We start from the raw sequence: 26,265 nt of genomic DNA on the forward strand, positions 1-26,265 counted from the left end.
GAGTGTACATCTTCCTGAAGAACCACAGGACAATACTGACAACAAGAGGCTAGATTCAGAAAAGAAAATGAGCTCTGAGGAGCATTATTGGTTCTGTTGAAAAAGCATTACCATTCTACTACTACTAACAACAACAACGAGTTTTCTCTCGTATAAAGGCCAGCAGAAAATTAAGACTAGATATTTTTCACCTGATAGTAGATATTAAAACTGTGTCTATGTCCCAAAACATTTCATAGTAAAACTGTACCTTCTGTAAGTATGCTTGGCTACTTTGATGTTGGAAAATCAGGGGAGTGTTGGAGGAGGGAGGAAGGGGGGGGAAATTTTGTCTATCTGATTAAAGAAAATGCTGTTATTTATATTAGAAGGACACAGGCTCAGAACCAAACTTTCTGTGGGAAAATTAGTTCCCTCTAAGTGAAATTCTGCCACATTTCTGCATCCATTTCCACTGGCAGAGGACCTTGGTTCTGCTTTTGCATCCTGTAACCAATCATATGAAGTGATTCGCAAGAATAACATTAAAGCAGCTTTTTCTTCTCCCTCTGGTGAACACCCACCACCTTGTGTTTGATATGTTGTGAGGAACTCCACCTGCTTTTCCTTTCAGAGTGCAGAGCTTAAATTGTTTTAGCTCCCAAATTTGTTCCAGGTTGTTTCAGTTGCCAGTGAGCTTGGAGACGGGTTTACCACTGAAGTTTTCTTAGTGAGTTTGTATCAGCTGTTTGTTTAATGGTACCATAGGATTTCTAGTATCTCATTCCCTAGATCTTAGAACTGCATTTCTATTCCTAGTAATGTATAGACAACCAATCATCTTATTGTAAGCCTTATATTAAAGGTCTCCAGACAGTACCTAGAGCGAAAGGTACCCTTTGGTCAATAATAACCTTGAGAGAAATTATTCAGTAAACTTTTATTTCTTTTAAATATCAAAACTGACAGCCCATGAACATCCAACAGGAGCAGGTGGGATTTTTACTAGTTCTCTAGTTCTGCTCATTCTGCACCTTACAGCTTGGCCTAAGCCCTGTATAGATTCACACTCAGTACCCTCAACGCCTCTAATGAGCCTTGACACCTTGCTGGTCTGTACAAAATCCACATTCTGCTTGCATGGATCTCTTGAGACTGGAGAGAAACAAAGTCATTTAGACTGACAGCTCAAAAACAGTGTGCTTAGGGAATGTGTCCTTTTGAAAGCAAATTATTCCCAAACTTGCCTTGCTTGAAATAAGGCATAGATATTCTCCTTTTTCAAAGGGATTCAGCCTACATTTTTAAGGAGTACATTACTATTTAGATTTAAAATGGGATTTTGTAATGCATTTGAAACGACAGACTGACTCTTAGACACTTGATTGTACATTGAAAGAGATGGGTGAAGCACTGCTAACTTTCTTATCTGTGATCTACTCTAGTGAAAACTTCTAAGAGAGAAAGCTACGTACTCTGCCTTAAATAATTCCATCAATTTGAATAGTAGATGGCTATCTGGCCTTCTAATATAGCTTTGAAAAGTTCTAATTTTTATTTCAGCGTTTAGAATTTATTTTAACAGAAAATTATTTCATGTGCCTCACCAAACCTAAATCAGAATGTCTTCACCAGTTCTGCAAGATGCCACCCTTAGAAATTGTATTTCCCTAGCCTGTTTGTGTTACCTAATTGCACATTGCTCTACGTTTTCCCAGGATATGCTACCAGGGGAATGATCTCTCTGGTGAAGCCATGCAATGCTGAGGCATCTGAACAAGACACATCATTTCCAGTACTCAGTGTAATCAGAAGGACAACATCCTCCCGAATAGGTAAGTGTGTGCATGCTCTTGGGTACTTCTCCTTTGCTCGGGACAGCCTCCAAGGCATCCTTACAAATGTGATACATGATGTACCACAAATACCAACATGACCTTTACATTATTAAAACATCTTCAGCTGTAAAGCTTATGATTTCTATTGTCTCAAATGACAGTGCCTGATAGGACTGTATAATTGCTCTTTATTATTAAGTCTTGTGATCTTGCATCTCCTCCTCCACGTGTTATTTTCATACTACAGTAATGCTAAGTATTTTAATGTTCCTGTGCTTTTGCTTACAGCACTCAGATAAACATTTCTTACTCATTTTTTACTGGTACTGCTCTTGCAGTCTGCTGTTCCAGCCGTCTATTTAATTTAAAACATTTCTTACCTGCTAGCTTATTTATATCACACTTCCAAGTGCCAGGACACCTGGAGTGGAATTCACAAACTTCTGACATCCAGTAAAAACACTATCAACCTTGACAATGTTTTTTTAAAACTACCACCTTCTCACATTTGTTTTTCCATCACACATGCATGTATGAGTGCATTTGTGTGTGCAGCTGCTGAGGTCAGAGAAAGGGACATAGAAATTTTTTTTAACTAAATATCTCCAGTTCCAAATTCCTTAAGGAAATACAGCCAATCTATATGATGGCATAATAAAGGAAGATAATGCAGAGTATCAACACTGCAACCTCACTGCTCAGTGGTAGTAGAAGCAGCAGGACAATGTGAATTCACCAACTGACTTAGTGGGGCCTGCCATTCCTTATCACAGACAGAGGTCTTGGGTGGGCCCAGACTCAGGACAGTTTTCCCTAGGGAGGGGTATTTAGCAGCACTTAGCTAAAAGTGAGCCATTTCTTTCATCACACAGTTTATTTAACGAAACTTAGGGTTTCAGTCATCTGAAATGACACCTTAATCTGGGTTGAATTCAGGATATTTACTACCAAAAAAATGTATATGAAAATAAATTAAAATAGTACTTTGTTTTTTCTATCATGAATACTATTTGACATTTGAAACAATCTAGTACACGAGAAAAAATCTAAACTATGAGCAGAAATAGTTACTGCCTACCAGTAAATGCTGATATTTGCAAAGGTTTCCAGGTCACCTTCATCTCCCACTTTTCTCACCTGCAGGTCCAGAGCTCCAGTTAGCAATATATAAAAAACCTAAGAATTTAAGAGCTCCCTCACTGACACCTCTTACAAATGAGATGATGACTTGCTACTCCATCTGTTTAAGAAACTGCCATCACCTATGTCTTGACAGACATTTTCCACACAATAATGCTGGCAGGTAGGAAAGTGTGCCCTTCTGTACAAAAGCTGACATGTTATCTTAAGTGATGTCTTAGTAAGCCTAAGCCCAGAAGTAAAATTAAGATAGCTGCTAGCTACAGTTCATGAGAGTGGCAAATCCACCCCAGAACTGTGAATTGCATCTCTATGCAGAACATGCATTCCCAACAGAACTACAGGGCAGGAATACTACAGCCGCTAATGCACTCTGGATGGTATTCTTTGTCTAATGCTGCCACCTCTGAAGTCAGCAAACACTCAAGTCTTATGAATACTAAAGAGGAAATTTAGTTAGTACTTGTGCTCTGTGAAAAATCTTTGTCCAAAGCATAAAGGAGAAGTACAGTACTTCTTTAGTCTCCTTCTGATCCTACTTCCTACCAAAAGTAAAGCTAGGTTCCCAGGTTAGCCTCGGGAGAAGGGGAGGCTGATTCATTTATTTGATTTTAGAGGAGAGTGATTATTTGTCATTATTATGTTATGGCACTAGACTTCTTGACAGCTAGTGTTAGACATCATCCACAGAAGCACCCTGAACAGTCTTTTTAGAAAGTGCAGATAGTCTCCTGTAGACAATAACCAAGAGGAGCAGGTGCTTAACATTATTTAATCTTATCAGAGAGCACATGAATTTGTCAAGTTTTACTTTTATGACTGATAAAGATGGAAACAAGCAGAAGAATGGAGGAAAATCACTAGAAAATTAAGATAACATCAAGACAAGATTTAAAAAGAGCCAAAATTATCCTGAACCTTAAGTGTCACTAGATAGCAGAAGCTAGACACATTATGTGTAATATAATTTATGTTCACTTTGAATGTGTTTTATGCGGCCTCAGGAAGCAAAAAGGCATCAGCAGAAACAGCTGTGCTGCCTTCATTCCCTTCACTCATCCTTCCAAGGGAATAATTGCAGTTACAAGATCTTTTGGAGTTACAAGTTTGGTTTTACAAGACTTCCCGTGGTATGGGTACAGACAATTACAGTATAAGATATACCATGTTTATATATCTGACAGATATCAGATCAATCCCAGACTATTCAACGTTCAAAACCAAAACCATATTGTTCATTTTGATCTTAGTTATCAGTCTTCAAACAAATCAGTCTCATGAGAATTTTATGCCATCCCATCATAACTTGAAAACAGTCTGAAATCTCAAACATATTTTTATGTTCAAGTTATGTGTTCTTTTCTTTACATAGCTAATTAATGCTGTCAGCTTAGGTTTCAACTTATCTCTTACCTACAGGACATTTATTTTAAATGTTCTTATCAGAGCAAACCAGAAATTATCTTTATATTGGCAATCTCTTTAGTATGGTGAAAACACCATTTTCTGAGTATAAATAACTTTTAATAAGTTGTGCCCTGACTTCCTCAAATAATTCCTAACAACTACCTCAAATCTGAACTTTTGAAAGTCATCAAACAAATGCCCTTCTTCAAGGAAGTCATAAATGGATACGCTACAGCCATGTGTCATACAGACTGCAAGACTGTTTTGCTTTTTCTAAAACAACATGGGAAACCTTTTCAAATGAACATAGTAATTTTGGGTGCTCAACTTGAGAGACTAAATAGGTTATCAGAGCACTGCTGCTCAGCATTTCCTAGAAAGCAATCCTTTTCTGATTTGTTGAGGATAGATACTTGAAATCACAAATGCCTTTTAACAATCTTGGCTTGTTTTACATCTCACTAATAAACCCAATTTGTACTACAGCTAGTGTCCCACTAATGCTTCTCCGGCAAGAAATAGAATAAATGCCCATTACTGTTTAAAATTTGTTAGTGGTTTATAAAGAGGAGTAAATATAGAGTTTTAAGGTGAAATTACATTAAGTGCAATGTATCCAAGTGGCCAAACCGCCAAGCAAGATTGAGCAGTCCCAGTGTGTCCCATGCCACAGGGACTACCCATGATCAGCAGGGCTGCTAGCTGATCCAGCTGTTGGAGAGGTCAGCTAACAAGGTATTAACTGGATTTCCAGAGAGCCAGCCAGAGTCAAGTGGCAATGGATAGCTGAGACTGCTGGAAAGCAGTGCCACCCCTCGCCTGTGACAACCCTCTGGAGTCTACTTCTGCATGGCTCTTAAGGTATCTGCTATGTAAATCTGTGGCTCCGGCCCATGCAAAGACTGTGCTGGATAGCTCACTGGACCAGGAAAGCTGGCCAACCCGCAGTGTGGTGATTAATATCTAGGCATTTTCCTTTGTATTGTAGGAACATCGTTTGGAGATTATCAAATGAATGTAAGATTGTTAATAACAACAGAGGAGAATGTCAACCAGTATTGCCTCAGTAAAAAAACATGCCACGACTGCTAGTACTAGCTGATGTTTGTGTGAAGAGAGAAAGATGAAATGGGTCCAGGAAGAGCTGGCTCCTCTTATGTTGTTTATGGTGATACTCATGATTGAGTGTTTTAACATATCCTAGATATTTTCATGGCTTGTTTATTCCTTGAGACAACTGGTTTCCTCAATCGCTGGGATCCCTGCATGAAATCTGTAGTATTAGTAGCACAGCATTTTGAACTCTCTAACACAGGTGGCTTGGCTATTGTGGGTGAGGCTGAGGTAGTTGCACTATGGGTGCATAATGCAGGTCAGAGGACATACTCAAAATGCTTATGGATGAGTTTGGAAGCATTTTAAGACTACTTAAACACGGTGGGTTTTACACCTTTATTTCTATCCAGAAGCCTGATGGATTAAGAGGATGAAGCTCCTCTGTGGCTGCTGAGTGGTGCTGACTGCCCTGGCAAGGGCAAGAAAACTAAAGACTTGGTACACCTGCCTCCATGAAGGAGGGATTAAGAGGAGCCACTGTTTGGTTGTGAGGAAGCAGGTTAGAGGCCCTACTCCAGATCATGAGACTACACCTCTCCTCTAGGCAGTCTGCAGAAGAAACTCAGAGACTGGTGAGTGCTAAAGAGAGGCTTTCACTCACCGAAGGAACAGCAAGAGGAAACACATTAGGCTCTACTGCGTCATTTTCCTATCAGACTGGCAAAGCCACCCAAGTTCAGCAGCAAGCACTGTGCCAAAACAGGCTGACAAATACTGGAGTCCCCTGGCTATGTTCGTTGGTTCTGCTCAAACAAGCTGGCTTGCCTGGGATTTGAGAACTCTCCCTTTCTGAACAAGATTTCTGTGTTACTGGAGAAAGTTGACAGAGTTCTCTTCTCCCTGAGCTCCTCACACATCTGGAGGGTATGCAGAGGTCCGTGTGGGCATAGGCTGTTTCCTAGCACCAGCTCTGTGTGTCAGAATTGCACTGCACTGCTGCTACATGCCCATGTGAAACAACTGATCCTTTCCAGAAGCATTGGGCAGAATTATGGTGCATGTGTGAGACAGTTGTGTAGCTGTCAGACGGACAGACAGACAAAAATTCCATGTTCCACAAAGTCTGCACGGGCACAAACTCACACATTTCTGTCTGCAAATTTCATTCCAAAGTGCACTTGCTCTCAAATAAGATACTGTTGCCACTTTGGAAGAATTACTCACACATCTGTACTGTACACTTGCTTTCTCTTTTTATACCACTAGCTTGTCCTTAAGTTAGGATGACAAAGTGGCAGGGAGAGATTTTCTTTTCCAAATTGCTGCTGCTGCTTTTCCAGCCACTGCTATAGGGCTGGAGTGTGTGGTAACCAGGGTTATAGGGTAATGACTGAAGAGACTTTTAAAAATTTATTTTCTTAGCACACAGAAAAAGAGTGCTTGCTTCCAATGTGCTTTTAACATTAACTCTTCCTGAGATATGTGTGTGTGAGCGTGTGTGCATATGGTGTTTGTTTTAAGTTTTTTCAACATACAAAATTCATTTTTAATAATTTTATATAGACATTATTAAACTAGCAAAATGTGAGACACTGTGCTAACAGCACCATACACTCACCATCATCAGTAGAAGCCAAGTCAAAACAGGAATACATATTACCTGCTTATTGTCCCAGTGAAAATCAATTCTCTTGTAGCTACTTAATTGCTTTTCCCTTCTCCTTCCTTTCTGTCAGCTAAAATTGATTTTAGTGCTGTTTTTGCAAGGGGTCTCCCATTTATCAGGCACCCATGGCCAACTGAAAAGAACATCAGTAGGACAGTCAGGCTGTCCATAAAATGTTTTGTTGGTGGGCTACAAATATCACATTTGGGGTTAGAGTTAGGTCCCAAAATAAACTGAAACTGAAAATTCATTATGGAGGACTTCAATGTCTTTGCAAGGATACAGCTTTGAAAACTTCAGAAGAGGACAAAAAATACTTTAGCACATTTTTGCAAAATGATAGTGTCTCACCCTCTCCCCAGGAAATTAATCAGAGTGTAATCAAAATATATTTCCAGCTGCCGAAGTTCACTTCCTCCCTTGTAGTTTTTTCTCACATAAATCGAACCTCAAATTCAAAGTCATGTTAACTGGACAGCTGTTCTCATAAGCTGCATGAAGTGGCACTATCTGTCCTTATCGCTATTGTGCTGTCTGTAGTCCTGCTTGATGGACTTCCTTATGCAGAGAGCACACATATGCGAGAAAAAAAAAAAAAAAAAAAAAACAACAAAACAAACCCTGAGCTAATATTTGCTACAAATCAAGCAAAAGCTTCATAAGTGACAGTGGAATAGATACAGTCCTCACTTATTCAGAATTGTGACTTTTGTTGTGATATTCCAACCCTGCAAACTGGGATCAATGGAGTTTACCAATCTAAAGTGAGAAAATTCATGGGTTGAGATAATGACAGTTTAACAGGTAAAGCAACAGCTGTGTACACAAGCAGAGCAAAATAAGGAATTTATTCGCTATGTCCCATTGGTAGGCAGACGTTTAGCCATTTCCAGAAAGCAGGGCTTCATCATGTGTAACAGTTACTTGGGAAGACAAACGCTGTAACTCCGAATGTCTTCCAAACCTCTTCCTCCTTTCCTCCAGCTTTTGTTGCTGACCATGACATCTCATGGTCTGGAATATCCCTTTGGTCAGTTGGGGGTAGCTGACCCAGCTGTGTCCCCTACCAAGTTCTTCTGCACCCTCAGCTATCTAGCAGGGTGAGAAACAAAAAAGTGTGAGAAACAGAAAAGGCCTTGATGCTGTGTAAGCACTGTTCAGCAATAACTAAAATATCTTTATGCTATCAAAACTGGTTTGGTCACAAATCCAAAAAAACAGCACCACACCAGGTACTATGAGGAAAATTAACTCTATCTCAGCCAAAAAAATGTCCAGTAGGAAATTCAGAACAATTACAGCTACGAGGAAAATATAGGGCAGGTAGAATGCAATTACCCAGGCTGGAATATGGCCAGAACACCGGGGCTTAATGTTCCTAGTCTTGTGAAAGGAACAACAAAACATTCTTGTACTGCAGCAGCTCTCTAATTTTGCTTTATCTGAATCACAGCACCTCCCATGGCAGCGTTCCCAGCACTGAGTGTCCACAGGCTGGTATTGCTCTTAGGGAACTGGTCCCCATTGCCTTTGGATGTTTATTGCCTTAGGTATGAAGATTGAGGAAAGAGCCAAATCAATTCAGAGACAAAACCAAAACCATCTAGGTAATTTAAAGGGACGTGATGTCAAACTGGAAAGCACAGCACCCTTGAAACGGGTGGCTTGCTGGGAACCCAGATTCTTCAGGTGACTTTAAAAGTTATTTCAACATCCTACTGGAGGAAAAAGCACACTACAGAAAGAGTAATAAAAAGAAGCATCAATATATTGAAAATATTACACTACCGAGGTAGAACTAATTAATTTGCCTAACCATCCTGAACAGGCATTACAAACACACCACTGAATATAGTCACAGTGCCAGGAGAAAATTCAAAATGCTGGTAGACACCTAAAATGTCGCCAGGTCTATTAAATGACTCTGCATAATAAAATCACAGTTAAAATTTTAATACTTGTTTTTTTTGGACTGACGTTAATGCCTGACATATGGATGAGGATATCCCAACTCCAGAAGTAGTATACCCAGTTACCAGAAGAAGACGGCAGAACTTCCACTGTGGAAGATTTTATCCTGATAACTCAAATTTAAAGCCTGAATTAAATCACTGACAGTTTTCAATCTCTTTCAAAACAGATATACTTGTATTTTTGTTTTATAACTGTGAATATTTTTATTATTCATATGTATGTCTAGTATTGGTTTGAATGTTACTCGGTTCTACACCCCAGCAAGTTCACATAGCACAGCATGTGGTCTTTGGTGAAAAAAAGATTGCCCTTTCACAGACTTGAGGACTCTCTTTTCAAAGTTCCTTTTAAAACTTACTGATATGAGTGATTATGTTAAGTTGGTAGCTTGTTAGGAGATAAGTGAGGGATGATGTTACCTTGAAGCAATCTTTCTTTGTAGAGAAAGATCGAAGATTTGTTTTGATGAATAACACAGAACTCAGCAGATATTCCATTTCTTGTTCTGCTTTTAGCTATCTTGCACTTTCTAGAATGGCCCCTCTGAGTTGATAACAGAATTGTTCCTTCTCAGGAACAATGGACACAGGTCCAACAAACATTGCCACAGTCCCTTGAACTCAGTCCCTAGAAAATACTGTTGGCTCTGAAAATTGGGTCCTGTGCATAGACATGTACTTCGTGATTCTCCCCTTCTTTCAGCAAACTAGTTTGAAACAGAAACTCTTACATTTAACCTCAAAGATCTCAAAAGCTTTTGCATCACCTGCATCACTGTATCTTAAAAAAAAAAAAAAAAACAAAAAACAAAAAACAAACAACAAACCAAACCAGAAAAAACCCAACCAACCAACCAAAAAAAAAAAAAAAAAAAAAAAACAAACCAAACCAAACCAAAGATGATGCACTGAGAGAACTTGATTTTTTTTCTGCAGTGATGTCTAACTTCTTGAGGTGTGAAATCTGGAGGCAGATTTGTCAGGTATTAGTCATGCATTGGACAAATATTATAAACTGAGGGCTTGGATATATAGAAGTGTTACAAGAATAAGAGGTTTGAATTCCTCTCATAGGGAAGAACAAACTTCTTCACAGAGGAAAGTATAATGTTGCTACTTGCACCCTTTAAACCTGTTCAAGAGCATGTGAAGGATGGATCCTGTGCTATACAGTCATCCTTCTAGGGTTTAATTCCCCTCTGTAAGAACAAGAAACCAAATCTCATTCACACCAAGCAATATATAGATACAAAGCTTAATATTCTGCTCAGCAAGTCACATTGCCTCAATACATCAAGATATCAGTTGCACAAACAGGAGAAACATGCTAATGAAATTCAATTAAGCTGTATAAAAGAACTCACTCTGCATTTCTAAGCACATTTCCCACAGACAAGATCTGGTAACCCCCAAGAGTGTAATGATCTATGAATTGAGTACAAATTCTTTTGGATCTCTCAAGTTCTCAAAATCTGAAACAATCAATTCTGAAAGATTTTTTTGAAACAGTGAAAAAAAAATATTTGCTATAGACTAGAATGCACAAGCCAAATTCCTCGTACAAGTGCTCTGCAATCAGAAAACTATATATTTCAAGCAGTGTCTTTTGTGTACCTCTACAGAGAAGAAAGGTATAAGGTCTTACTAATTCCTTTGTGCTGTTCACTGATAACTTAAGAAGCAGTTTAAAGGTGAAAAAAAGCCCTGTGAGAGCCCTGCTCTCTTCTTCCCATGACATACAGGAGTGAGTTCACACTGTGCTCCATCCATACAGTCTGTGAACTAGCGTCTCTCCCCAGGATTTGTGTCATTGCAGCACAGTGGCACTGGGGCCATGTGAAACGTTGCCATGTGGCAAGGCTCTGTGAGATAACGTGATCCTGCCTGAGATGTCTTCCTAGAGAGCAAGGTGTTGTTATTTCCAGAAAAGCACCCAATGCACTGTTCTGGTATGAGGAAAAATTAGGGCTAATCCCAGATTAATTTGACATGGTTTGCAGTATGAAAATAGTGTTAATTGCATTTTTAAAATAATCTCTTTAGCTAAAATCGATAAACTGTAAAGATCAGTCTTAATGCTAGGATCTCCACTGGTTTGAAGCACAGTGTGTTGAAGAAGGAAATTTTGAAAACTTTTTTGGATGACAGGAAATGTTGGCACTGCTACCATCTTCACAGCAATTGTCCCTGATGAAACTGGCTTTTGCTACTTCCTCAGCCATATAAGGCCCTCTATAGTCTCTCTTCTCCTTCAGTTGAATGCTGTGATGAGAGGCTCAGATCTTTTGTCCCTGTTATATTTAGTATCTGTCCTTGTATGCAATGGTTTTCTTTCCCTTCCAGATGTTATCAAAGTCCAATAACTGTTCTTGAGAGCCAAGACAGATGTAAGCTATTTTTTAAAACACAATTCAAGCCAACTTTCTTCCTTTGAGATGTAAAAATATAACAAAGCATTATGAATGCCTTTTAATGCTATAGAAATGCAAAAATAAGTGCTATAATAATCATTAGATTATTTATCATCATCTGTCAAGGCCACATCCTAGCTCTAATAGTAATCACCATGGCTAGGCTCCAATGCAATTATTATCAGGGACATGCTCCAAAGACCATTGTCAAAGTCGATGAGAAACTTTTCACCACTTAGTTCAGGGTACTTTGGATCGGGCTCCAAACTGTCTAAGCTTGCAGAAGCTGCCTTTGGTCCTCCCAAAGCCAACACTCACAACACGGAGGTTACTGTTGGTAGAGATACTTCAAGAAGACAGCAACCTTCACAGCACTGCTTCGGGAAGTTCGGCCAAAGAGCTTTAAAGAGTAGCTAAGTCATTTCCTTTGGTACCCCTGGTTGCTCTATCCCTTACTGTCACCTTAACAGTTGAGGTGGTGTTTCTCAGTTTCAGTATTGTTGTTCATGCTTGAGGATCCTTCAAACAGACAGTGACTATTATTTGCCCTCTGTTGACTTGGCAGGTCAGAAATGCATTGCAACTTGGACAGCAACTTATTGAAAAATGGCAGCAAGACCTTTTATTTCCCACCTCTCCACTTCATGCTTGAATAAGACAAAGCATAAGGAACACAAGTTATATTGTAACAGCTAAATACTTCCAAATCAAAACCAAGTTTGCTGGAGCAATATGAAGTTTTCATTGCTGTTTGACCCTGTAAAAAGGGAGATATGGGTAGCTTTAACAGTGACACACATTCCTGCTGGTTTTAATCAACAGATAATTAATAGCAAATTATAATCATAATAGCATATTTCATCCCAAAGGCTCCAAGAGCTCTTGATAAAAAGTTGGCCAAATGCTGTGCTTAATTATACTCACTCAAATGAGTTCAAATGAGGGTGGATGTTCTTTAACCTCTGCAATGCAGCCACTTCCAAGAAGAAGCATAGTGCCTGCTCATCAGAACACACTGCCGCATGCAGTGAGAAAGGGCAAGAAGTAAAGACCCTCTAAAAAAGTCAACTGGGGAATACTTTGCAATTATTACTCAGATAGGGACTGGGTGAGGGAAATGTTAGTCTTACGTTAGCTAGTACAGCCAGAATGCTATGGGATCTTGCATGAAAAATGCTAGCCAGAACCTTAAGACTCAGCTGACCCGTTTTCCACACTCCATGCAAGCACCTTTCTGCTCACTAAGTAATGGCACACTGTGCAGCACCTGTGTGATTACATTTCTTATCCAAATCCTGGCTAGCCATAACCTTGCTGAGCTTTTGAGATCTGATGACTTATAACCAAAAGGGTAATGACCACAAGCCTTGACAATTTAGCAAATTATTGGCAACAAAGGCTAATTGCTACTGTAGGATATGGTGCTTGAATATGGTACATTACTCAGCACATGATCTTTATTTGTTGTGAGTTAGTTCCTATCTGGTATCTAATCATCAAAAGTTGCAATATCAAAAGAACAACAAACAAAAAGCAAAAACAACCAATGCTAGCCATCATGGGGATGTATTTTCCTTTTAACAAAAAAAAAAAAAACAAACCAAACCAAACCAAAACAAGCTACCTTTTAGAAAGATTACACTCTGGAATTGTATAAGCAGTTGACAAATAGAATGATCAGAGCAACAGTCTGTTTATCATGTTATCTACAATAGCATTAAAAATATAGCACCGTAGCTTGTAAGATTTAGCAGTATTAAGACTTGTAAAAACACAGAAACAGTAATAGTTCTTAAACCTGCCAAAACAAGTACTGAGTTCCTTTGTACTTATCAGTGCAACTGTCTTCTTCCTTCAAGCCTGCAGATAACAGCTTCCAGTTTACACTCATTTTCAATTTCCTCAACTGAACTACCATGTTTAGGGTTTCAGCCCTCAAACCCCTAACATCACCCTTCTAAGATGGCTAAAACTGTGCCTCAGTAACATTTCTTGCCAAATGCACGTTAGACTCTCCAGATTAGCCAGGTTACACTTAATTCCTGGAAGTGACAGTTCAGTCTCATTGGCAAGCTTGTCCCACACGGAAATCTTAGGTAACTTCTCAGAACTGACTGGGCAGTGGGACGCTCCAGACTTACACCCTTCTTTCTCCCGGAGATGCCTGAGATAGCACCCGCAGCCAAGCCCGTGCCCACCCAGTATCTCCTTCAGGGGAGTCAGCGCACAGTCACACCCCTGGGGAGACAGGTCTGTGCATCTGGGAACCGTACATTCAACAAATTCCCCTAGAGAGGTGCTTCTGAGTCATCAGCTTGCCAACACAGCCGACGAAGCCTAGCACATTTCTAAATAATCTGTGGGAAACTCGGGGGAAACCACAGTTTTCCTCTCTTACAGGAGCTTCTTTAAACAGGAGCTCTGTTTTCTTAGACGTTTGTAAGGAATTCTGCAGCATATAACAGCATTACAAATCAGATACTCAGTAAGTTCAGTGGACACAGAGATCTTTACATGTAGGTACCAAGAGCACCACAAGCGTCAAGAGCAGCACAAGCTTGGGCAGTCTGTGCTGAAATCCATGCAGTATTCTCATGGCTTTTAGTTTAAAGTGAGCTTGGACACATCTGCATGCCTTGTAAATCAGTACAACTTCAGCCCTCAAATCTCTGAGTTATGGTGGAACAGCAGCAGATCTTTTTCAAGTCAGTGAACTGTAGCATGACATCCAATCTTAAGCAGAACTTTCCACTGTCACAGCTCTCCTAGCAGCTGAAGCTTAAATAGTTAGAGATTATGACACTGCCTCTAAAACAAATCACAGACTTCTTCCTTTCAAGGGATGAAGTCAGACAAACACTGAAGGTAGAAAGGGAAGGTAGAAAGGGAAGGTAGAAAGGGAAGGTAGAAAGGGAAGGAAGGAAGGTAGAAAGGGAAGGTAGAAAGGGAAGGTAGGAAGGGAAGGTAGGAAGGGAAGGTAGAAAGGGAAGGTAGAAAGGGAAGGGAGGAAGGGAGGAAGGCAGGAAGGGAGGGATGCATTTTGGCTCTGTGATACTACTGCACCAATTTCCAAGCATATTGGATCAGTAGGGTAATTTTAACTTTCCAGGTCTCTCATGGACCATATTCAGACCAAACTGAATTGAGATGATCTTGAAATCTACTGCCCTATTACAGGTTTACTGCTGAAATGTAGATCACATGCAGTGACCAGCAGCTCACAAGCAACATTTAGGAACCACTGTGCTAGTGTTTGCTCTGCATAGTGTTGGCTGTTAGCGGAATTTGTCACGCAATTTGTTCTCTTAGTGTCAAGTTACTCTGCAAAATTGGAGTTTTCAAGTAAAAAGAAACACTTCTAGGCTAAAGCACCTCATTCAAAAAGGTGAGAAGTGGTACAAAATCTTCTACCAGTAGCTGCAGATGGCTAGTTTATGTAGCTGCTTTTCAGATGGTGGTTTTGACCTTACCAACACAAACTGTCACGGAGGCAAAAGACGGTCAACCGCCCTGCATTGTAATCAGTGCAGAGGAAACCTAGACTGTCCCACGGCCACAGCACGACAGGTAACCCACTGATATCTTACCAGACAATGCCAGTGGAGTGGGGAGGGCTGTAGCCTCTTCCGTACTCATGGCACATCTACCCCCAGAGAAAGGTAACTCTCCTGTTTAAGATCCAGCCTCAAGTGAACTGAGAACTCCCCAAGTCAGTTAGCACTGCTCTGGGAGCAGGTCTCAACAACTGAAGATATCACGTATTTCAAAAAAGCCAAGTCAATCAGAACCAATACTTAGCCTAAACACAAGGACAATGGGACTATGATGAACACAAGGGCTAATCAAGTGCTAATCAGTAGCAAAATCTATAACTCTGAAGTAATAGTAGAGATGACAGAGCAGTAGTTATTCACTGACACTGTATAAATCAGACAGCTAGAATACCATTAGCGATTACCTTTTCAAACCGCACAGGCAAATAAAATTCCTGATTATTATGGTGGATTACAGGACAATCCAATTATTAGTTTCAGCATAAATACTCTTTGTAATTAATGGGCAACAGTGTTAAACTCTGCTAATATATTTTCTACATAAAAATGCATAAGCAAATCATTGAAGATTCTGAGTAATCTGGCAACCCATGCACAATTAGCTGGGTTACAAAATGGTAACTAGCCAATTTTATGAGATGTATCCTCTCTATCTGCACTTCCTAGTAATAAACACCAATGTTTATATTTCTGTTGCTGTATGATTAATGTGTTAAACATTAGTACATACATCACCCTTCAATTCACACAGATCAATGTAGGCATTAAGAAGATAGACAAACATTAGGGGTGAGTCCATAATCCATTGATGGGGTAGATGACAACCAAAAAACCCCTCCAGACCTGCCTGGGAGGAGAAGGAGGCCGGGCCTTCCTGGCTCAACAAGTACATGTCAGCGCAGTGCGGTGCACGTTGCTGGTGTTGTTACCAATTTTGTGTATTGTAAAACAACGGATGTTAGTTGAGATGGCGAACATTACTCCACCTTCTGAACAAGAGAAGCTGCGTTTTAATGCAGTGAACCATACAGAAATGGACTGATTCTCCCACTACAGCAATGGCCACTTTAATCCTCCTGCAAGAGAAACCCGCTTACCTTGAAAAAGTCTCTAGAAGTTATTAATTCTGGTGAGCTCACCCCTCTCTTGCCTCTGCTGGGGAACGTGCCCTCGAGAGAGGGACGGCCAGGGATTTCTGACTGGAAATCTTACACTGAGAAAACGTCAAACTGAAAAGGATCCCAGGAAAGGGGCGATTTTCAGCATTTCTTCTCCTACACTTAGACATTTCTGAAGAAGTTTGGAAACTTATCTACGCTTCTGCACTTTCAAAACGCAGTTCTAAGCTTTCCTGCTGGCAATAACTTCCCACTCGGAAACACCACTCAAACTCGGTCAGGAAACGGTGAGTTTTTCTAGCAGCTCCTCAGCCTTGCCGCTGACAACTTCTTTGTTCAACTTTTGTTAACTCAGGCCGAGGGAAACCCGCCAGTGGCCGAACCGCTCAAGGGAACGGATCTCCGGCACGGGTCTGCCTGGCGGGGTCCCCCGGAGGCACAGGCGGGGGAAGGGGGGGACTCGGGAAGAGGTGTCTCCCTCAGGCAGAGCGACGGGGCCCCGGCGGGCGGCCAGGCGAGGCGGGCCCGGCCCGGGCGGGGGGGGGGGCGGGCGGCCGCCGGTCCCGCTCCCTCAGGGGCGGGCTGGGGGCGGGGCGGGGCGGCGCGCGCCCGGCCCCGCTGCTGCGCGGGCCCCGCTGCGAGGGGAGGGCGCGGCGGAGCGGCGGGCGCCGAGCTTTAAATGAACACTACTATCGCCCGGGGAGGGCAGCGCCGGTGGCTCGGGCCGAGCGGCGGCGGCGGCGGCAGCAACGGCAGCTCTTCCTCTCCCTCTCCCTCCTCCTCATTCTCCTCCTTCTTCTCCCCCTTCCTCTCCCCCGCCACGGCGGCAGGTAGGCTGTGTGCGTCTGAACGCAAACTTCAGCCCTTCCCCGCGCCCGCTCCGCGGCACCCTGAGGCGAGGCGAGGCGAGGCGAGGCGAGGGGGGACAGCGCGCTGCGCTGCGCTGCCCCGGGCGGGCTGCCGCCGGCGTGGCGGGTGGGACACGGCCGCTCTCGGGGGGAAGGAGGCGCCGGCGGCGTCTCCTCGGAGCGCGGGGGGCAGAGGGGAGGCGGCCCCGCGGGGGCGCCGGCAGCCGCTGAGGTAAATCGCCCGGGAAACGGCGGCGGGCGGTCGCCTGTCGCCGCCGCGCCGGTGGCGGCTCCGGGTGCCGGGGCGGTTCGCGGCGACGCTCCGCTTGCTCCGAGCGCACGGGCGGTCGCTGCTGAGGTCTGTTAAGCCTTCGTCTGTCCCCGGGTGCGCGTAGAAGGGCACAGGTACGTCTGTCAGTGAAGCGGGGCGAGCAGAGGGCTGCTGGGCACCCCTCGGCTCCCCCGGGGGGCGCGGGGCTCTCGGTTCGGCCGAAATCCTCAACAGCCTCATCCCAATAAAAGTTATTATCAGAAGATGGAGTGTTTTATTTTTCTTTCGTTTAATATTAAATATGTTCCAGCGCTCTGATAGTCTGGAGCAGAGCATGGATTTGAAAACATGAAGTGTCAGCCTAGTGCTCTGTTTCTAGCTTGTTGATAATGGATTTAAAGATCTAGTTGTAATTTCAGTTCCTGTATTATATTTGCTCAGTTGCTTTAGAACTCGTTTAAACTGTATTTTCCACAGAGATGAGTGAACTTTGAAGAAAATCAGGTCAGGCATAGATTCCAGGCATCAAACCCTTTTCAGGTCCCAGAAATAGCCACAGAAGTAGCATGACCAATTCTTTTTTCATGCACAAAGCTATTTATTTATTTATGGAATTTCTGACAGATGCTGAAGCTCTTCAGCTGGATATTTTCAGTTTAGTTTATTGAAATAAACATGCTTTCTAAGCTTGCATTCTTATGCAATTATATTAGTCTCCCTTGACTGTACAAGGTTTGAGTTTGTGATAGAGACTGTAGTTCTTAAAACAATGAAGTCTGTTTAGCACAAGCTTTTTCTGTTTGAATTTTTAGGGTTTATATCTATGAGAAGGTGAGAAGGAAGATGACTGAGGGAATAAGCATATTAGCTGTTATGGGGTAAAAAATGTACCTGGATATTAATAAAAAAGGTTCAGCAAGAATGTTCTAATATTCTGTACGTGAAACAACGGGGTTCTTAAGTTATTGTATGCCTTATAAAGTCTCAAAACTAGAATCGACAAATATTTATCTTGGAGTAAATGGGTCAGATGATAACATCTTCCACTGGATCTCTTACTTCTGTATTGGACAGCTTTCATTGCTAAGTAGCTATGAATTTCTAATCCCCAAGTAAATGATGTCATAATGACATCATCACGTCCTTTCACTTGATTGAGTCTCATAAGAGAACAGTAATGAGATTTGATATACATGTCTCATCTCTTTAATATTCTTCCTCTGCTTCAGGGGATTTCCTGACCTGCCTGGCAAATTCCAGTGAATCATACTCAGCTCTAGTAAAAAGACTTTCCTTTTGGAGACGAGGTGGAACATTAAAGGGACAGTGGCTGATCCTGGCCTCTTCAAAAGCTGAGGAACTTGGCAGCTTATGTTTTAAATGTGGAGATCTAGATATGAAGGGCAATGATTTAAAACTTGGAGTTATTAAATTCGCATGCAGGTGCAAAAGTGACTGAATTTCAAAGACACTCAGCTTGAGCTGTTCAAATTGACTTTAATTGGGTATGTGGAACTTCAGCACTGTTGAGGATCAGGTCGCTTAATGTATGTGAATATAAATACTTTGGGTGGAGCAGGGGGAACAGAGAAAACATGAGCAATACCTTCCTTTAGTTGCCAGAATAAATTTCAGTCCTAATGGTAAATGGATGAAATCTGTCAGAAATTGTCATGTTAACACTGTGTTAAGAACTGACAGCTCCATTTTGTTGTTGTTGTTGTTTGGTTGTGTTTTTTTGTTTTATTTTGTTTTTTTTCTAACTATGTAGCATAATTTAACCATTGATAAGTTTGAAGCATTTTGATATCAATACTGGCATTGTAGGGAACCCCTTATAAGAGAGTTCTAAATCTTTAGGGTTTATGGAATGTGTAAGAAACAGATGGGTTATGTGTCTTCTGAGGTTAAAGGTACAAATGATGTCATTTGGTGATGATCAGCATGGACTGCTAGTTTTTACGATTATTTCTATCATGTGTGTGCATGTATGAGCATGGGTTTGCATAAATTTTAGGCAGTTGTTTTCATGATAAATAGTTGGTTTGGGATCATGAGTTTCTTCATACCCCGTGAATCTGAAATATTCTAGACAGGGCTGTGTGTATGTTATGTGCGTAAATCTTACTATTTCAGGTGCATGTGGAAAAGGGAGAAATGAATCAATTTTCACGTCAGCTTTATTGAACATGTAGTTTTGTTTGGTAAAGTTAAAAGCTGAGTCTGTCTCATAACATCCGCAGGCTGCGTACACCTATCTCGCTTGATTCACGAATATCGTGGGTTGTTGAAACGCATTTTAAAAGTAAACAATGATTTGTTAGCATGGAAAAGTTGGTGGTTAATGTATTTACTGAAGATACTGACTGCTGATGTGATGCCTCTATTATTGCTAAAGTACTGCAGCATTGATGTCTCTATTAAGTGTAACAGAGTAGTAATTGAACATGAGTGCTGGGAACAAGCAGGAAGGTGGTGGGGGAAGATGTTTTTGACTGTCTATTTGAATCTATTCACCATTTAAGTGCAAGCCGAGCTACAGATGCAAAAAGGAAATTTTAAAATAATCTGTAACAATTCTGCACTCATCATCCTATATGCAGTGACAAATTTCCACAAGCTTTAGATGCTTTCTGGGATGACTCAACTAGAAATGAGTGATTTGGAAAAAAAAAAAAAATATCTCTGAAGAGAATCCGTGGTGACAGTTTCTTTTCAAGTTATCTTAGGATTTTCTACTTACCATGATTTCTTCTAACTCATGTTTGCCTTGAATGTTGGAAATGAAAAATGAATTTGGATTTGGGGATATATCTATGCCTTTCAACTGCATGTTAGATGGTCATCTGTGACATTTGCATGGTTGTGCTTTTAATATGGTGACACATTTGGTTACATAAAATGCAGAAAGCAGTGCACCTTTCTGAATGCTTGTAATGGAAGGTTGATGCTGCAGCCCTGACCATTTTGAACAGGCGATGACAGCACAGACGTCGTCAAAGAGAGTGAGCACTTTCACACTCGTGGCAGATCTCACATAAAAGACAAGGTCAGTTGTTGCAGTGGCTCAGTAAAACAACGGACAACGCAATGAAGTCTTTTGTTGTATGAATAGAAATAAGAAATGGCATCTTTAGATTTTTGTTATCTACTGCAAGACTAAGCTGCATTCAGATCACAGGCGAATTATCTGGTAGTTGACTTAAAAAAGCCACAATTGATATGCTTCAGAACTTCCAGCAACTGAGATATTTCATTCTGCTGTTTCCAGGGGCATTTCCTCTGACTGTCAGTGTGAGGATAGCCAGTGTTTCAGCCCCAAATCCTGCTTTTGCCATAAACTCTGTGTGAGAATAGAATGAAATACCAAGTGGATTACTGGACTTACTTTTCTTTTTTAATTTAGATTTTTGAGGGGAAAATAATATAAGTAAAATCGGAGACTTTCTCAGGCCACTTCTGTGAGTCTTTTATAAGGGCAACGCCGACAGTTGGATATTTGAAATGTGTTTTGTTCAATCAGATTGGAAGTTAACCCGATAAGTAAATTCATCTACACCTGGATCTTTACTGATGAAAAAAAAAAAAAAAATTCTGCCAGCTGCATAAAGAGTGCTATTCACAGAATGCAGGCAGGATTTGGTCCCTCATGTACTAGGAAATAAAATCATTTTAAAATATATTTTTGTATATATACTCTACCCTTCTTTCTGCTACGAAGGAATTTGAAGAAGGAAAGTCACACATGAACAAGAAATTGTTACTCTCCAAGAAACCCTTTGGGTTTTTTATTTTTGCAGAAATGTATTTTGCAATAATTTTAATTGTTCAAGATCTGGCCAACATGCAAGCTTGTGAACCCAGAAGACACTGACCACGTCCACAACAGAGCTGATGTAATCTGCAAACCAAGGACTGGGTGCTGCTCTCGGTTGCACTGGTGTAGTTGGAACAACATTGCCTTGAGGGGTCATGCTTTGGCTTTTCCTCAAGGAAACACACCCAAACCGTTTACATTAACACTCTCGTATTTCCATGTTGCTACTCTGATCAGACCTAAATGTGCAGAAAATGCCACTGTCAGTGATAATTCTGCTTTGTATTGAGTTAATGACAACTCTGTTACCAAAGAACCTTCTGGGTTTCAGGGAAGCCACAAGGTGTAACAGTCCTTTGCCTTCAGCTGTAATGGATGCAGTGCTCCGAGTCTTCACTTTAGTGTCTCAGAAGTCCTGTGTTTGCTTTACTCTGTAGGAATTCTGATGTACCACTGTTGTCTGTTTTTTTTTTTTTTTAAAAAAAAAAAAAAACAAAAAAAAAAACAACAAACACAAAAAAAACCACCCCAAACCCAACAACATACCAAAACCACAAAAGACCCCAACAACAACCGAAAAAGCCCTAAAAGAAATAAAATGAAATCCAGATGTGGGCTTTAAATGCTGATAGCTAACATCATCTATTAGATAAGAAAAAGCTTTCTATTTAAGACATAAATTAAGCATATTTAGGTATCAGTTGTTCCAATTAATTTTTTCATTTAAAGCTATTTGTGAAATAATTCATCATCTTAAAAAAAATAGAAATTTAAGAATAATGGAGTGATTTGTTAGGCTGGGAAATTCTGATTTTATTCTAGTTTTTATTTTTATATTTTAAAAGATGTGATATGTTTTTAGCAAACTTAATGCTGATTTTAGTCTGAAGCACTGTCTTAGAATAATCTTTGTGTAAATTAAATCTTTTTTGTGTAAAATAAAAACTGTTTTAATGTTTAATTAGAATGATGTTATAATGAAAAGCATACAGTGAAAAATCAATACCAGTTGTATTCATACGCTTATCAAGCAATGCTTACAAAACTGAGGTTCATCCTGTAACTTTACAAAATTGTGTAACACGACTAAAATCTAGGGCAGAAGAAAGGGAGAAAGTGATGCCAGTGGTGAATAAATGCATCACAAAATTTTATTTTTAATAATATATGCTTTCAGTTACCAATCAAGGTATTCCTTTCAATATAAACTAAAAATTCTTAAATTGTCCCAGTTTAATCTTGAATTCTGCTTGTGCAAGAAATTGTGATTTTTATTTTAGCTTTTCCTCCCTCTGAAGTGGAATGGATAAAACTAAGCTCAAGATGCAAACTGTTTTCCCAGTGAAGTTTGCTCAGCGTTTTCATTGCCTCTGAGTAGTGGTGTTGGAGGGGAGGGGGGAGAGTTTGAACAGTTTGTGCAATCACCTTTCTTCTGAAATGTGACTTATACCCTTGAAGGTAAAGGGCACCTACCACCAACTCTTCACCATTCTGAACCCTAGAATTAGTTAATTTGGGATTTCTGTGATGTAGGTTGGGGGAATCCTTTTACTTGTTGGTCATTGTTTGTTTGTTTTTTCCTAGCTGAAATGTAGTGGAGACTCAGTCTGACAATGGATACAGTGCTCAAAGAGAAAATGTTTTTCTCTATCAAGGTGATATTGCTATTTAACGTATCTCTTAATTTCAGGCTACGACAACTGTTTCCCCGGTGTATGACTGTTTTCACAGGGAAGCTGAGATGAAATGAGGCAGCTGTTATAAAAACAAGTATCACAGGAATAAAACATGGCCTCCAGTTGTGGATACAACAAGGGGGGCACTGTTTAGTATTCTTCTCTTCCTCAGTTGTTTTTAAAGGCTAATGAAAGCCTAAGGAGACACTCAGACAGTCACACTAGCACAAATCCCTATTATTGCTCTGATGATGAGCCTTGGTGCTGGAAATTTTGCATGCTGCATCTTTATTGCCTTCTGTAAATGCTACAAATAGCAGGAAGGGATAGATAAAATGACACAGATGCTTTAATTATGATTTGATTACAGAGCAACCAGAGGAGTCTATTCTGAGGAATATGCAATTAGAGAAAATTCTAAGGACTATCTAACCTTCCGAAATTAAAATTAACTGGGATTATTTGAACAGGGTTTTAACATTTCTGAAAGAGTATCATTCCTCAAGGATCTTGCTGCTCTTGTGTGATAGATCCTCTCTATCTTAGCAGATGGGTTTCAGGGTAACACAATGTCATTTTCCTCAGCTGTGTCTACTGGTTTGCTTCACCTAACAGTGCCCTCCTACTATCCCTTGCTGGTGATGTACAGGAGGGTGATGCAGAGCCTGCATTTGGACTGGAAGTAAGCAGCCATCCCTGGCTTGAAGCACAAAAAATGGAAGAGCAGTTTAAGCATTCCTGGATCATCTCTCCATATCTTCTCTCTGAAAACAGAGTTCTTCAGTCTCATGAGCAAGAAAATCAGAGTTGTGCAAACTTGTTATGCAGGTTCCAAAGGGAAGGCGTAGATGGAAAATTCCATGCCTTTTCCTCAAACTCTTTAATACCAGAAAGCTATATGATTAAATATGTTAAGCTTCTTTGTGGGCTTAAGTGGCACAAATGACTTGAATTTAATTCCATTCATTTCACTAGCTGTCAAACATGAGCAGAATTCAGAATTTGTCCCAGAGTTGAAGAGCAACATGCCTTCAGGCTTAAATGTAAAGACATTTATACCTTATGGAAGTTACATTCTCAGATAATAATCGTGCTTTCTTCACTTTCTTCACCTATTTGGACAGGCAGCAGACTGGTATCAGGCACAGAGCTGATGTAACCAGGGGTTGTGCCCGCTAGCTGCAGGAGCGGCGAGGTGAGGGCACAAGCAGGTCAGGAGGCTTTCAGGTTGCAACCAGCACCACGTGCACATAATGGTGACAGTAGCCGTGAACAAGTAACATTTTAATTGCTTGTCCATGATGCTTAACATGTTCATTTACCAGTGGTGGAAGTTTTTTCTCTTACTTTCTGTAGAACCTTATATTTAATTATGACTTATGCTTGTAAATCATACTTAAAATGTAAGGTCAGTTACTCTCCTGGAACTACTGCTTGCCAGTCCAAAAGGACAGGACCTGCCGCGACCCTCCTGGGCTCTAGTTTGGGGTGCAGTGTGGCTTTGGGGCTGGTGTGTGGCAGCAGTGGGAGGGAGAAAGACTTCATCGAGCTTCGTGAGACCTGCTGTCCCGAGGGGCCATGTGAAGCTGGGCTCTGTTGCTCCTGATGCCTTGTGACCGAGCAGGGGCTTGTGAGGGTGGCACCAGCTGGTTTTATACATCTCCTTGGTGGGTCGGTGCTGAAGGCTGACCTTGCTTTTGGCCTTGCTTAGCTTCCACAGCAAGAGATACCCCCGACCTGACCCTGAATGTGGCCTGTGTAGCTGAGGGTAGATGGTGTTCAAGACACTTCAAGAATTACTCTTCTTTCTGAACAGGTGCTGAGCACAATTAAGCGTAAGCGTACCTAAAGATCAGCTGAATTCAGCAGCCTGTCAGTCTCCTTTGTCAGCTGTAAAGGCATTTTCTAGTGTAGTGCCTTCTTCATTTATTTTAACATTTCTTTTAAGAGCATTCAAACCCTCCAACTTCAAAGCATTTCTGTTCCTACTGACCCATGTGTATTTCACAGGGATAAAACCTCTTGCTAGCAACTTAGGGATGATTTGTCAAGGGTTGCTTTAATAAATTAGGTTATTTATTTCTGCCTGAAATTCCCTGGTTGGTGACTAAGAGAAACTTTCTATTAAGCTGTGCAAAGCATAATGAGGGTGCTTTAATGCTTTGATGTGGAAATGCTTAAATGCTAAAGAAAAAAAAAAAAAGTGGTGTTATTGATAGAGAAAGCTTACTTAAAGTATCTGGGGACAATTTATGCAAACCAAATATAGATTATACTATAAAGATTATAGATTTTTATAATAGCCTTTTAAAACCTGAATATTGGACATCATCAAAAGGTCAAACTAAAATTATTTTCTTGAACTGCTCTGCAGATATTTACAAACTCACTCCTTTTTTTTTTAAAAAAAATATATTTGATATCAGTGATGGAGAAATTAATATTGCAATAGATGTACAGCAAGACTTTTGTTTCCTCATACCTATTACAAAGCTATTCTTTGTCAACAAACTTATGGAACTGATTGTTAATTTTTCTGGAATAAAAAAGCTATAGTGAATTTGCAGTATGTTCACCTTGCTTAACGAAGATGGTTATATAAGAGTCACTTCCCCTTAGCTGATTGAATTGTATTTCCCACGCCACTTCCTGCTTTCCATGTTGCTTATATATTAGCAAAACAGAGTCTGCTGTATTTTCTTCTTCTCTTGTTGTATCTATTCTTGAGGCTTATTAGCACAAAGTAGCTCTGAGCCATGGCTTGGACACCAGAGATTCTGAAAGCCTCAAATAGCTGTAATAATGGAGTTGGATGAAGGATGCTGGTTGCCATGGGAACAGTGCATGTGCCACACAAGATAATGTAACTGCTGTAGTGCAGAGATCTGTGCTGCATATTGATTGCAAGATTTCTTGAATACCTTATAAATTTTGTGCTTTGCTCTGTGTTCCACCTAGCAAGTGAGAGAAGCTTATCAGCTGGACTAAATCCAAAGAGATTTTGCCAATTTGAAAAAAGTTGACTTTTGCGTGCGAGGGGAGGGGAAGGGGTCAGAACTACTTGAGAGTATTGTTAGGTTCACAGCCTTTCCTTGTTGAGTTGACAGTATCCTAACTCTGGTGTTAAATTGAAGTTAATGAAGTATTGGAACTGAGGCACTACTGGTGAGTTCCCCGAGTTAAAAATGACTATAGAAGGTCTTAAACTGAACCATCACCTATATAATGTTCCGTATGGTGACTTGTCACATGGACACCCGTACAGTGTCGCGGTTCCCTGGTGTACCTCTTCACTGCTCTTGTTGGTGTGCTGCTGAAAAGTTCATCTTTGTTCCAGCTCGTTGAGGATGGATCTAATCAGTGGCATAGCTGTGCAAACTGTTGTGATTAAGAAATATCACACTCACTGACAGCCAAGAGGATGAGTGCAGCGTTGGTCATCTCCCCAAGCTGGGGGAAGGTAAAGCATGCAGGTTTTAGTTGGGGGGGATTCTGTGTGAGTGAGGTTGGA

The 26,265-nt window shown here is 40.8% G+C and overlaps 1 protein-coding gene across 2 annotated transcripts in view; it reads left to right on the forward strand.

Moving 5' to 3' along the window:
- Nucleotides 1-16,756: 16,756 nt before the first annotated feature.
- The window catches only part of SLC6A1 (solute carrier family 6 member 1), a 63,211-nt gene continuing 53,702 nt past the window's right edge, over nucleotides 16,757-26,265 (forward strand). Inside the window, exon 1 of one of the 2 annotated variants that reach the window (XM_042807002.1) lies at nucleotides 16,757-16,972. The gene's annotated coding sequence lies outside the window, so the exon portion shown is untranslated. Of the gene's footprint in view, nucleotides 16,973-17,136; nucleotides 17,396-26,265 lie in introns of those variants that run through there. The other variant, XM_042807001.1, reaches the window with a different exon arrangement.

This window comes from Tyto alba, unplaced genomic scaffold (assembly GCF_018691265.1).
Source record: "Tyto alba isolate M040663 unplaced genomic scaffold, T.alba_DEE_v4.0 Super-Scaffold_49, whole genome shotgun sequence".
Lineage (NCBI taxonomy): Eukaryota > Metazoa > Chordata > Aves > Strigiformes > Tytonidae > Tyto > Tyto alba.